This window comes from Artibeus jamaicensis, unplaced genomic scaffold, assembly GCF_021234435.1.
Source record: "Artibeus jamaicensis isolate MK-2021 breed Jamaican fruit bat unplaced genomic scaffold, CSHL_Jam_final contig_923, whole genome shotgun sequence".
Lineage (NCBI taxonomy): Eukaryota > Metazoa > Chordata > Mammalia > Chiroptera > Phyllostomidae > Artibeus > Artibeus jamaicensis.
In genome coordinates, this window is record NW_026522014.1 from 1,059,382 (window position 1) to 1,070,897 (window position 11,516).

The following is an 11,516-nucleotide window of genomic DNA, read 5'->3' on the forward strand; positions in this document are numbered from 1 at the left end:
ATGAAGGAGAGGTAAAAAAATTTCCCGAACAAACAAAAGCTAAGGGAATTTATCACCACTTGGCCTACTTTACAAGAAATGGTAAAGAGATTTCTTCATGCTAAAATAAAAGGAAGCTATAATTGCTAACATGAAAGTATAACATTCACTGGTAAAAGTGAATATTTAGTCATACTCAGAACACTCTAATACTGCAATGGTAGTATATAAATCACTTTGAACTCTATCATATAGGTTAAAATATAAAAGTGATAAAATAACTATAGCTATAACATTTTGTTAATGGATATATAATATAAAAAGATAGAAATTGGCCACTCTCTTAGTACGGGACTCCTCTTCTCTGGTTTCCCCCATGCCTCCCATGCCTATCATGGCCACCATTCAGCATCTAGTAGAAAGATGGTGCTTAGTGGAGAGCAAAGGCTTCAATGAGTACATGAAGGAACTAGGTGTGGGAATGGCTCTGCACAAAATGGGTGCCATGGCCAAACCAGACTGTATCATTACTTTTGGGGGAAAACCTTCACTGTAAAAAGTGAGAGCACATTTAAAATGACACATTTCTCACATAACCTAGGAAAGACATTTGAAGAAACTACAGCTAATGGCAGAAACACTCAGACCATCTGCAACTTTGTAAATGGCGCATTGCTTCAACATCAAGAGTGGGATGGGAAGGAAAGCACAATCACGAGAAAACTGGAAGGCGGGAAAATGTTGGTGGAATGCATCATGAACAGTGTCACCTATAGTCAGATATATGAAAAAGTTGAGTAAAAATTCCATCATCCTTCTGGACAGGAGTTAGCTGTGAGGATAAACAAGCTCAGTTCAATAAGCAAATCTCCCATGCTTCCCCCCCACCATTATTGTTGTGTTATCATCATTGCAAACATTTTACATAACTGTTTCCAAGTGTTAGTTTAATTAGAACCAACCCTTTGGTCAGTAAATAAATGTGTTTATGCTAAAAAAATTAAAATAAAAAATAGAAATTCAACAACATAAAATGGAGAAGGGTGAATATGTAGATATATGTAGAACATTTTATGCAATTGAAGTCAAGTAGTTATCAGCTTAAATAGACTGTTGTAACTATAAGACATATTATGAAAGCCTCATGCCACTCAGAAAGTAAATAAATATAATCAAAACACAAATGATAAAGAGAAAAGAAGCAAAGAATACCACTACAAAAAAGGAAAAACATCAGTTCACATAGTAAAACATCAAGAAAGTAACTACAAAACAATAAAGACCAATTATTGAAATGGTGGTAGTAAATACTTGCCTGGCAATTGTTATTCTAAACATAAATGGTTAAATTCTTCAATAAGACACAGAGTGACTAAATGATTTTTAAAAAGAAGAAGACCCAACTATATGCTGCTTACAAGAGACCCACTTAAGCTTTAGAGACATTCAAGGGCTATAAGTCAATGGACGGAAAAAATATTCTATACAAATGAAACCAAAAGAGAGCAGGGGTAGCATTACTTGTATGAGACAAAACAGACTCTAAGTCAAAAACTGTGATAAGAAACAAAGAAAGTCATTATGTAATAACAAAGGATCAATTTATTAAGAGAACATAACAATTTAAAATATAAATACACCCAATAGTGGAGCACCTAAATATATTAAATAATCATTATTAAGAGATCTGAAGGCAAGAATAAACAGGAATGCAATAATAACAGAGGGCTTCAGAACCTCACTCTCAGCAATGAACAACTAGATCACCCAGTCAGAAAAGCAATACAGAAATATTACATTTGAACTACACTTTAGATCAAATGGACCAGACATCTATACAACATTCCATCCAATAGTAGAAAAATATACATTATTCTCAAGCACATATGGAACATTCTTCAGGATAGATCATATGTTTGATCATAAAACATGTTTTTATAAATTTAAGAAGATTAAAATTATATCAAGTACCTTTCCATACCATACCAGATGCTATGGAACTAGAAATCAATAAAAGTAGGAAATTTTTAAAAATTTATAAATATGTGGAAATTAAACAATACACTTCTGAACAATAAACAGGTAAAATAAAAAAATCAAAAGGAAATAAAAAATAATCTTCAAACAAGGAAAATGGAAACACAACATATGAAAACTTATGGGGTGCTGCAAAGCAGTTCTAAAAGAAAAGTTTATCACACACACACAAAAAATTATTTTTAAAAAAGATCTCAAATAAACAAGCTAACATTCCAGCTCAAGGAACTAGGGGAAAAAACTGGGCTAGGCCAGTTCGCAGAAGTTAGCAGAAGAAAGAAAATAAAGATTAGAGCAAAATAAATAAAAACAGAAAGATAATAGAAAAGATTAATGAAATGAAGAGTTGGTTTTCTGAAGAGATAAAACTGACAAGCTTATAGTTAGACTAAGAGAAGAGTTGACTCAAATTAATACAATTATAAACAAAAGAGGAGATATTATACCTGATACCACAGAAATACAAAGGATCATAAGAAACTACTATTAAAAAGTATCTACCAGCAAATTAGACAACTTAGAAAAAATGAATAAATTCCTAGAGACATACAACTTATCAAGACTGAATCATGAAGTAATAGAAAATCTGAATAGACCAATAATAAGCAAGGAGGTTGAATAAATAATGAAAATTTTCCCAACAAATAAAAGTTCAGGACCAGATGGCTTCTCTGGTGAACTCTACCAAACATTGATAGAAGAATTGCTAACAAGCCTTCTCAAACTCTTTCAAAAAATTAAAAAGAAAGAAACACTTCCAAACTCATCTTTTGAGACTAGCATTACCCTGATACTGAAGCCAGATAAGAACACTATAAAAGAAGAAAATTACAGGCTGCATATACAAACTCAGAATATACATATACTTACTATTAAATTGGGAAAATATGGTCTAGAATTATTAGACCACACAATTATTGTGTGGGTGGACAATTGTATAGCAAGTCCCCTCTCTTGGCCCAGTGTCGGTGAGATAGGTAGACAAACTAAAACATTATGAGATCTGAGATACAATATATTAATTTTGAGGGGAAAGGCACAGATAGTACTAAATTTTTACCATTCCTGGAAACTAAGTCATAAAGAAAATAATGTTTCCCACTAGAAAAATTAGATAATTGGTGGTTGCATTCCTGACCAAATATTCAGAAGCAAGGAAACCATAAATATGAATGATAACAGGCCTTAACCATCAACTATAAACTCTCAAATTCTTTAAAATACTAGGCAAATGCTTCAATCCCCAGACGAAAAAATAGGTTGCAATGTATGTTTTGTCCTAAACAAGAAAACTTGGTATTCAAAAACAACAGTACAGAATAAATCAATAGATCAATAAATATTTGTTATGAAAGGCATTATGATTGGTGCTTAAGGGAATTCAAAGATGATTCCTACCCTCAAGGAGATCACCATCTCCTCAGGCACATTTACACAAGTATACTGCAACGCAGCATAGAAAGGGTTTAGTACCAGAAGAAAGATGACAGTAACAGCCAACATCTATTGAGCACGTACCATATGCCTGGCACTATTCAGATTGCTTTATCTGGGTGAACTCATTTAATACTCAAATAAGTTTGCAAGGTAGGTGCTGATATTAGCTTCTCCTTACAGATGAGCAAATGGAAGCAGAGAGTGGTTAGATCACACAACTCAGATGTGGTAGAGGCCAAGTTAACCCCACCCAGTATGGCTCCAGAACCCATGTTTTTAGAGTGATCCTCTACAACTTCTCAGAAGAAAGGAACTATATGAATCAACCACTGGACAGATCTGTTTGTAATCTAGCAATATAAATTTGCTTTTGGCTGGCAGAGAATCTGAGAAGGCTTTCTGAAACTGTTGGAATTTGTGTTAGACTTAGAAGATGGAGCTTTGAACTTGCAGAATCATGGCCTGAGGGGCCAGGGGACATTCCCAGTGAAGAAAACAGTACCAAGTCTGGGAGATGGCAAGTTGTGAAGCACAGGACAAGCATTTTACCCAAAATTCTCTTATTGATCTTTATTCAGAGAAGAGCACATTCCAAAGAAGGCCTCCAACTCCTACCTGCCTTGTTTCCTCTAAATCGGTGATTGGCATTCCCATCTACCTAATGCCTAAGAGAATTCAGAACATAACCTGAGATTCCCTTTCCCATCCCCATCACCCATCGTCACCAGCCACATGCATCCTGAACCCTCTCCCTCTCCCTCCCCCTCCTCTCCATTCCCATTACTGATGCCTCAGTTCAAGGTCTGTGACTTCCTACCTACACCATGAAGTAACCTCCAAACTTGAGTCCCTGTCTTTAGTGTCAACACCCTTCAAGCTAGTCCCCACATCAGTACTAGTATGTTACTGAAACACCATCTGGTCAAAGAGCTTCGCCACCTATAGGATAAATCCAAACTGGTTTTGAGGCAGTCCACTTGTGATCTAGCCCCTGTCTAGCCACATCTCCTATTTCTCCATAAGTAGCCTATCCTCCAGCCACACTGAACTACTCAGTCTCCAAAGGTAAGGTGCTGTCTACACATAGCTTTATATCCTAAAAAACCCTTCTCCATTCACCCCTCCAACCCTCAACCTCTAAATCTACCCTGAAAACTCCTGTTCAGGTGATTCAGCCTGCATTCCTCCTCTGGAAGTCTTCAGTGACCACACAATGCCAGCTAGGCACTTTTTCTGGGTTCCCATAGCCTGTTATTTGAGCCTCTATTTCATGTATCATATTGTAATTGTTTTTATATGTTTCATTGCTCATCAGACTGTAAACTCTCTACAGGCAGGGGTTTTGAGACTCCTTCTGAGCTGTGTTTCCCAGTGCTCACCTCATGTTTGATAAGTGAGTGAGCGATTTATTGGGATTCTGGGATCACAGGCACACACCCAGCTCCAGCCTGTCTTAACCACCTTCTGCGTTAATGGAAGACTCATTATTTTCTCCACTGGCTCTCTTCTTCAATCAAATTAAGATAGCAACATAATTACATATTATTGTCTTTCCTATATCTTTATGCTATTTTTAAAACTGCATGGCAGAGAAGCTAGTTTAAATACTGGTTAATCCAGGTTGAAGAAAGAGATTTATACATTTCGTTTAAATCCAAGGTGTGTTGACCTCTCAAGAGCTGACAATGACATCTTCATCTCAAAGGGAGGGTCACAGTTGTAACATAAAATGGTTTGACACACAGATTCTGTTTGTAAACTGGCAATATAAATTTATACATTGATTTTTTAAATATTTTATCATTCTAGTTACTTTCATCTTTCCACTGATTTTCCTACAGAATCAACTTTTTTTTTCTTTTCTTTTTCCCTGAATAACTTAAGCCCAATTTATCCACACTCTCAGCTGAGCAGTGGCAAAGCTTTCTTTCCCTCTCTGTTTGAAACTCGGGGTTGCATTTTCTCCTCAGCTGCAAACCCCATAGCTTCCTGGAACTCCTCTAACCCCCAACACTTGGGTCCTACTCCTCATCTTGCTCCCAAGACAAGTGATGGGTCCCGCTTGGGGACTGGTAGTGGTGGTTTAGTACTAATGAAACTACTTACTAGTAACAGCAGACATAGTAGTAATATGAGGAGGGACCTCCTAAAAATGGAATTCATGTATTTTAAAAATGTGTATCTATTCTTAGATGTTTAAACTTCAGTCACCTTCAAAGTATTCTCCATTTGATTCAATATATATATATATCAAGCTACTTTTCCACTGCTCAAAACAGTTTCTTAACTTGTCAGTTTTAATGCCTTTTAATGTTTCTGCCATATTTTGTCTTACCTCTTCTACATCAGCAAAATATTTCCCTTTGAGGACTTTTTCATATGGGAAACAAAAGCAAAAAATATGTTGCTTGAGATGAGATCAGGCAACAAGAGAAGGTGGAGCACAGGGTTCATGACATTTTTGCTCAAAAACTGCTGAACACTCAGCACAGTGTGGGCAGGTGCACTCATAAATCAGCCATTGTGAAATGGGCAAATGCATTGAAAGCGTTCAAAAAAATCCACTGAAGCCAAACGCAGCCTCTCACAACCATGCCAGCTGGTACACTGATACTGATGAGTTCCTAGAACACCCACCTAATGGAGGAAGCCTGTACTACAATAGGCCTGCCCTCCAGAAGATAATTGTAGGGTTTTTTATTTTGGTCTCCCCTCATATTTTTTAAAAATTTGCTATGTTCTCAAAACTGTTAAGCATTCATCACACGACTTATCACCATTAAATTCTCAGCATACTCCTATGAAAGCTAGGAAAAGAACTCAGACTTAAACCCATGGCTTTCTGATTGCAGAGTAAAGAAGCAGCTCCCTAGAAAGGCTTGTAAAAGACAAATGTAAGAAGTCGTACCTCCCCTCCCCTACCTGAGTACTGGCTCTCTGGCCCCTCTTGTCTTCTCAGCACCCATCTCCCTCCTGGAACACAGAGTCAAACAACTATTACTCTAGTTCTTACTCTCTTTCCTCTATATCTCTACCTTTTTACTTTTCCATGAACTCCTGATTCCAATCACCTTGTCTTCTGACCCTCTTTTCAGATCTTTGGTTTCCAATCCCTCGTATATCTATTTCAAACAAAGTCATTAAAACAACTACTTTTATCATTATGTGCACACACACACACACACACATTTTGAACATGAAACTAGGCAGAGTCTCAATTTAAGGGGTGTTTCTCGAAGTGGAATAGGTTGACCTATATGAAAAACATAGGCTAGACTCATGTCCCAGTGAATTGTCAATGCTAAAGCAATGTGGCCTTCACAACCTCAATACTTGGATTTAGAACTAAAGTCGAAACCAACTCCCATTCTCCAGTGCCACCAGCACCACCCCTCATCCTACCAGAATGATGCCTTCGTTCCTCACATTTCAGTAAGCTTAAGACTTGAGAGAGATTTAAAATAGTTTTTTTTCTCACAACGGTAGACATCCTCACCTCTCCATCCTCTTTATGAGCTGATGGGCACACCTGGTGGCCTCACCTGAAATAAAGACAGCACTTTCAGCCTGTCTGGTCCCTTCATGCAGCTTTCTCCAAGACATCCAGGTTGACCAGAGGCTGCCTGCACTCAGCTGCCCAGAGTCGGTACCTTCTCAATGTGTAAATTAAGAATCATGAAGGACAATGCAAATTAGAATTGTCTCTCTCTCTTCCATCTTTTCTTCTCCCTGACTTCTATATAGTGTTGATCATAGTAAATTAATATATTCATTCTTCATTCAAGTTCTAAAATGAAATATTATGTCTGACATACCACTGGATGCATTTTGAAGTTCCAACTATGTGCCCGGCACTAACCTAGGCACTGGATTCACTGTGATGAAGAAAACAAAGGTCATCCCTAATTTCATAGAGTTTGTAATCTGGTGGATGAGACAGATAATGAGCAGGAAAACAACTGCATGCACAAAACTTCAGATGAACACTATAAAGACAGTAAAGCACAGTAATGGCATTCAGAGTCACCAAAAAGTAAAATACAGCCACCTTAGGCCAGGGGAGAAGTTTTCGAGGAAGCTCCAATGATTCCTCCCACATAAGCCAACTTGTTCAAAGATGCTTGTTTACCTGATAATCATTCTTGGTTATAATCCCTTTTGGGGAAAGGCTTATGTCAAAGTACAGTGACACACAGATGCCCTGTGACTGTTGCCTAATTAATTTTCCTCTTATGAGCCTGTTAACTAGAAAAGCAATTGGGCTGCTCCAAGAACTCTCAGATAGCTGCACAAGAAACACATTCCTCAGCAAAGATTTACCCAAAGTACCAGAGACCACCTGACAGTGTGTTTTACTTTCTCTCCCCCTACCACTGGGGTGTTATCTGCTGGCATCCGACATCTGTTGTTCATTTTTGAATACTGATCCCTGTGGTGTGTCCTTGGGTGATCAAGCTTACGCAAAAGCTGGCTATAAAATATTCAAGAAGATTGGGACTCTCCTATTTTTCCATTGTCATTTTTATCCCTCCTTTGATTTCAACTTGATTTTTTTTCTTCCCTTTCCACGATTGCACTTCCTTTTTCAGGTAAGCCTTTTCCTTCCACCTACACACTCCACCCAGCCTTGGCCATGTGCTTTCAAACTTACAAAACTCACATAATTAGAGCAATATTTTAGGAACAAAAGACCATGTCCTAGTATTATTTTATTAGCAAATAAAAAACGGAAGGTCAAATCTACTTTCCTGGGCAAGGAATGGTTTTCTGTTTAGAGTTTATCAAATGCTGTGCTCCAGAGGCCGGTCGTGAGACCCTCAGTGTTAGGCACTGCTCCTTCATCAATGCCCTTTGAAGTCAGGAATCCAAGCGAAGGATAATAAAAATAATTATGCTTATATTTATACATGTCCAATACCCTTCATTCCAAGACATAAAAACAACTTTCAGACAAATTAAACTCTACAACCACTTTTTCTCACAGGTAAATATTATAATGAATAAGTAGCAGCAAGAGTACGTTAATCTGCCAAGTACACAGTAAATGCTGTGCTAAAACTGAAATAAAATGTTAAAAACACTGCAATGAAAATGTCTACTTCTACTACGCTTTCCCTACTACTGCTTCTAACAGCCCCCACCCCGTCCTCCCGGTGCCTCTGAAGTGGCTGTGACTCGAAAGGCTTTTCGGATCATTTCAGTGATGAAGCGGTGAGACTGTGAACTGTCGTGCTAAAAGTCTACAACAAAATGGTTTCACTGAGAAATACGGTTTGTTTGCTATTTTCATCTTTCCAAATGTTATGGAAGTTTTCTTTATTCACCAACCCAAAAACACTGGCTTTGAAATTGGCAGGTAATTTTGAAATGCTTTATAAGAATAAAATCATAGGATAACAGTGAAGGTGTTCCTTCTCTGAATCTTTCCCCAGGCTCATGGGTTTGTTCGTATTTTCTGAAACTCTAAGAATTCCGGGAGAAACCTTTCACATATGCAAAGTTCTCACAGGGTAACTTGTTCTTCACCTCTGATGCATTTCTTTAACCCGTACAGTGCAAAATAAAACTATCCCTAAATCTTCAAAGTCCCTATTCTTATGACCAATAAATCAAAAGCCATATGCTACCTAGTGACTCTCCCTAGGACATCTCGATCAGAATTCCACTTGCTCTACAATCTCCTAAGTATTGGTCAGCTCAGGCATTCCATGTACAGGAGGTGGGCTGGACTGAGCCACAGACGCCCATTTACATTCTAGCTCCACTCGTTTAGATCCCAGTCACCTTGGTCAAAATCAAATCTCCTCTCATTCCCTATCTGTAAAGGAAGAGCTTTGACTCCATCTCTCCCTTCCTTTCCTGCTCTGAAACTATGTCTGTTTCTTGTAAGTCACTGCTGGGAAGCAGCAGGCAGATGACAGAGTAAGTGAGCCATCCGTGTGTGGTCCAGTCTCACTTTCGCTGCATATGGACCCACCAGCCCTCTCCAAAGAAATCAAGACAATAGGAAAATCCACATCTTGTGGGTGTTAAAAGATAAAATGAAGCATATTAAAAATTTTAAGGGTTCATTTGAGCAAAAATCAATCGGAATCGAGCAGTGCCAACCCTGAAGTAGTTAGGGGAATTCTACATACAGGAGCTAGAAGAAAGATATAGAGAAAATGTCCAGAAGCAAGTAAAGGAAATTATTTGATGGGCTATAGCTTAAAATCTAGTTGACTGTTATTAGTAGTCCGTAGCATTTTGATTTGATAACCCTGAGGCACTTACAGGCTTACACCCTCTACAAATTCCATAAAAATGGGTTCATGAACCAAGGAGAACAAGGTAAGATTCTCAGGTGGCCAGAGCAAGGGGTTTCCAGTGTGTGCACAGCGAAGCCTGTTCCTGAAACACTTTCCAGCAGCCCAGTCTCCGACGAAGTGCCACCTTCAGGTCAGCTTGAGCGGCGCTCCACTCGCGTTTCTTCCTTCATGTGGAAAACCTATGTTTCTGGTTATTTCCCCAAATTTAGCATGAACTAAGAGTGACTAACCCATTGCAAAGGAGCTTTGTGTTGGGCAGTCACACCCCTGCGGCCCTTCAGATCCCGCGTGGTAACCCCGGAAAGGGCCCTGCACTCCGACCCCCACCCTCCACGCAGCCTCTCTGCAGAGCAGTGCGCACAGGCCGGCTCACCGAGGCCTCCGCACCTGAGCCTTCCGTCCCCACACCAGTCTTTTAAGCTGCCCTCTCTCTTTGCATTGCCTCCCGTCTTCTTTCACACGTTCCATTAGCATGTAGAAGCCTCCTCCCAGATTATTCATCAAGATGTGAAATTAGATAAAACCTAATCCACAGTCCTTCAGCTATGAATGCTCAAAGCCAGGCTCATTAAACATATCTGTCAACGATGGCTTACACCAGCCTGAGGCCCCAAATTGATTGGAAGGCAGGGGGGAGAGAGGGGCAAAGCATTGGGTTGCACAATATAGTCAGGAGAAGGAACTTGTAAGGTGTGGCCAATTAAATCTGTTTAAAGATAACTATAAGCTACATCGTTTTATAGATTCTTTTCTCTAGTTGTTGTTAAAGGCAGCCCAAGAGATAGAAACAGATGTAAAGCCAGGAAACGATAATTTGTGTACCGTGTGTGAAAAGCTTAAAACCCTTATGAATGGGAGTAGAACAATATGCCATATTGGAAGCAAACCTAGTGAATTCCTGTGTGGATTTACACACTATTTCCTTGTGTCAAAAGAAGAAAAAAATACTGAATTCTGTTAAAGTGCTTAAAGTCACATTTCACTAAGGTTCTTATCTATCATCCTGTCATTAGCATGCTCAGCACCATCTCCATCACGATATACTTTGTATTTACATTGCACTTTTCAAGTTCAAAGCACAAAGCAGACACATCGGGCAATTAATCAACTCGAGGGATCTGTGTTGGGAAGAACGCTTTCCCAGCAAACACATTCCTGACAAGTCACTGGAGGATCCAAGGGGCAGGAGTGTTCCTGGCCTCCAATCTGATGTCATCTGTTGGCATTTTGTCAGATTTCAAATATACATTCTCACCTACCAAACTGACAGCCCTATTTTCTGAATCAAAGGAAAAGTGATTTTGCTGATCTCTTAGCACTAAAAATCACTCCTCCTCATTTGGGCATCTCTGAGTAGTAGCCACATCTTACACACATCTGAAAGAGGGCGGTAGGAAAGGACAGAGGAAGTACAATTAAATAAATATATGAACTGTTTTTCAATGAGAAAGTAAGCAATAGGAAAAAAGTAATTAAATCTGAGGAGATTTATAATGGGAAACAGATGTGGGAGGGAAAGTGATCTGAAATTACCAAAGGGCTCCAGACCTCTTCCAAGAATATGTTTTAATACATAAACATTTAACAGCACAATAGCGAGGCCAAAATTGCCCAATTTCAAAACTTCACCTGCATTCTTAAGAAAGTGTGCTTTTTATGCCTTGAGATTAAAATGGAAAAGGAGGGTTTTCCACATTTGAGCTGCTTGTTAATGATTCTTTATTTATGATGGACAGTGAGACCAGTCATATCTGT

General features: G+C 38.7%; 1 pseudogene; it reads left to right on the forward strand.

Annotated features, from left to right (window-relative positions):
- Nucleotides 1-373: 373 nt before the first annotated feature.
- Nucleotides 374-780, forward strand: LOC119042728 (fatty acid-binding protein 5-like; annotated as a pseudogene).
- Nucleotides 781-11,516: the final 10,736 nt, after the last annotated feature.